This window comes from Euprymna scolopes, chromosome 15 (assembly GCF_053919585.1).
Source record: "Euprymna scolopes isolate OS-2025 chromosome 15, ASM5391958v1, whole genome shotgun sequence".
NCBI classification, from domain to species: Eukaryota; Metazoa; Mollusca; class Cephalopoda; order Sepiida; family Sepiolidae; genus Euprymna; species Euprymna scolopes.
This window is the reverse complement of record NC_136496.1, coordinates 22060236-22062917: the sequence shown is the minus strand read 5'-3', so window position 1 is coordinate 22062917 and position 2682 is coordinate 22060236. Positions and strand designations below refer to the sequence as shown.

The 2682-nt window shown below is 34.2% G+C and overlaps 1 pseudogene; it reads right to left on the bottom strand.

Annotated features, from left to right (window-relative positions):
* Positions 1-439: 439 nt before the first annotated feature.
* LOC145294489 (5S ribosomal RNA) lies at positions 440-556 on the bottom strand (annotated as a pseudogene).
* Between the last annotated feature and the right edge of the window lie 2126 nt (positions 557-2682).

Here is a 2682-nt window from a genome sequence, read left to right as displayed (position 1 = left end):
TCGATTCATTATCGTGTGATTTGCCCTTTAGACTATAATTTCTCTTCTTGTTGGATAATATGGACTTAAATTTGTGGGATTCCATTTGTTTAATTTAAATGTTATTTATCATGTTCTCAACAATTGTGGAATCAACCAACGCAACAGAAGAACTTCATCGAATTATTGGATTTCTACTTGTTAATCAAGAACTTCCAAGTTAATATGCAATTGTGGAAATAAAATAAAAAGCTTCCAGGTTTTGCCGTCATATTATGACTAAAAAAAAAAAAAGGCTTCCTTCAGTCTTGACATCTATGGATATTCACTGTAAGGGTGCCTGCGCGGGAAATTTTTGTGGCAAGAGTTGCGCAATCTCCAACCACACCTCTCCTGATTCGACATTGTTGAATACCAGTGGCAAGTAGAGGTTCAGGACGACTGGAAACAATGCCGAGAGCACATACAGCGCCTAGAATTCCCAAATGGTCACCCATCTGATACTAACCAGGCTCAACGTTGCTTAACTTCGGTGATCTGACGAGAACCGGTGTGTGAACGTGATTATGCCGTACAATATTATGACTATTAGTTTGGCAAATCACCAACCTAATATCTTCGGAATAACTAGATTCTGTGACTTCGGGCCATAGACACGGCGTTCGGAGACTCTTACTAACCACTTTTGTATTTTTTCCTCCCTCGTCCTTGATACAAATGAATTATTGTATCATTATTGTTATTTTGTTTTGTTTTGTTTTTACAAGTCAATAAAAAATATTTTAAACAATTAGGTTCTAAGTAGAAAGTTTCCTAGTACGAAAGGGTGAATGCGGTATTACGGTGTAAAAATTAGCTACGAGAAACATTTGTGTTTAGTCATGAAGTTATAAGCATGACCACCGACCCCCCCCCATTCCCCTCGTTTTGAGTTGGCCTTGTGCCTAAGTTTTTTGTTCATATTTTAACGTACATTGTATTTTTGGAAAAAAAAAATGTTATATCTCAAAGTGTAGTATCTGTTATTTAGAAGCTTCACTTCAATTTCCTGTTCTCTCCCAGTGGAGGAGAAATCCTTCACGACTGAGACAATTTTTTTTCTTTTTTTCCACGTTAAAGAACGACCATTGTGTCTAACTGCCTCGTGGGGAGGCATTGTAAATAGAAACCAGGTAAGAGTTTGTCATTTTCTGCGGTCCTTTTCTGACGTTCTAGACTCAATCTGATTATGCGAGATTATGTCTCACAGTATCGTTTAACCCTAACCGTAACCCTAACCCTTCTTCTTTTCTTCTTTAATAAAGTTTGAAAAAAACGCAATTAAAAAAATATAAACACCTCAACTACAAAACCCTGAATTTATCTTATAAACAGTATTTAAGTAAATAGTGTACGGTTTCTCTTTCGACCCATAATCTAGTTTGATATTATAAATTTGTGTTTATTTCACTCCGGGGACGCGTCAGGCTAATAAGCAATACACTAACTAATTACTAAAGCGAGAAGACAAACGCTGAGAGTGTGAAGCTCCTAGAACTACGCAGGATCAGATACATACATCAGTAAACTGGGAAGAAGTCATCTCTACAATGACCAGCCCTCTGTTCGTTTTGATAGCGGAAAATCTAAGTTGATAGCTATAAAGCTTTCTATATTAATCGCATGAACTGAAAATTCGAGGTAAATGTCGCGCATTTTTTAAATCAATAGAAAAGTCGCGTGTTTACTCAAAAAGTCGCATGCACCTAAAACTCGAGGTGGCACCAAGTAAAACCCGAATACACTGGAAACACGGGAAAACAATTCCTTAACTTTTAAATAGTTTTATTGATTCACCTTTTTCTCTTAAAAACATAGTTTAAAAAAAAAAAAAGAAATAACTCTACTACAAAACCATTAGTTCATCTACAAAAACAGAATAAAACCTGTTTAATGTTATTCCTTCTACTCGTCCTCCATCTTTGCATCATAATATTTCGTTCTTAAATCACGTCGCTTTTCCTTTGTTTCGTGGATTCATTATTCAAAATCTATTCGTTCCCTCGGCGTTTCAATCGCTACCGTTTTCACGTTCCAAAATCTGTTTTATTTGTTCTGTAATTGATTGGGTTTAGATCGTTAATTATTGAAAAGGTAATTCAATAACATTGCAAACATTTCTATTCGGGCAGACTATTAATAGTACGATAATAAATTAATGTTATTCAATTAACGGGAAGTATTTTGTATATTTCCTCTTCTATTTTGTGTAATGTAGTTATACAATTTTAGAATAATTATTTTTTAAATTGGGCAATAATTAAATAACCGTAAGATAACATATTCTATATATATATATATATATATATATATATATATATATATATATATATATATATATATATTTGTTTATTTCAATTTAATTACTACCTTACGTACTAAAATGTTATTATTGTTTTACAAAGAAGTCATCTCTTATCAAGGCCCGGAAGCCACTCGAGGTGTTATATAGGGGGTCTTCTTAAAAGAGAGTCTTAGAGAGTCTTATTATAAGTGATGCTTTTTCTTAGTAAGAGATGCTTATCTTAGAGAGAGATGCTTAGAAGGAGTCTTATTACAGTGAGGAATGTTGAAAGACTCTGAGAGAGAGAGAGAGAGAGAGAGAGAGAGAGAGAGAGAAGTTGTATTGTAAGAGACTTAGAGAGATATTGTTCATGTTAGGAG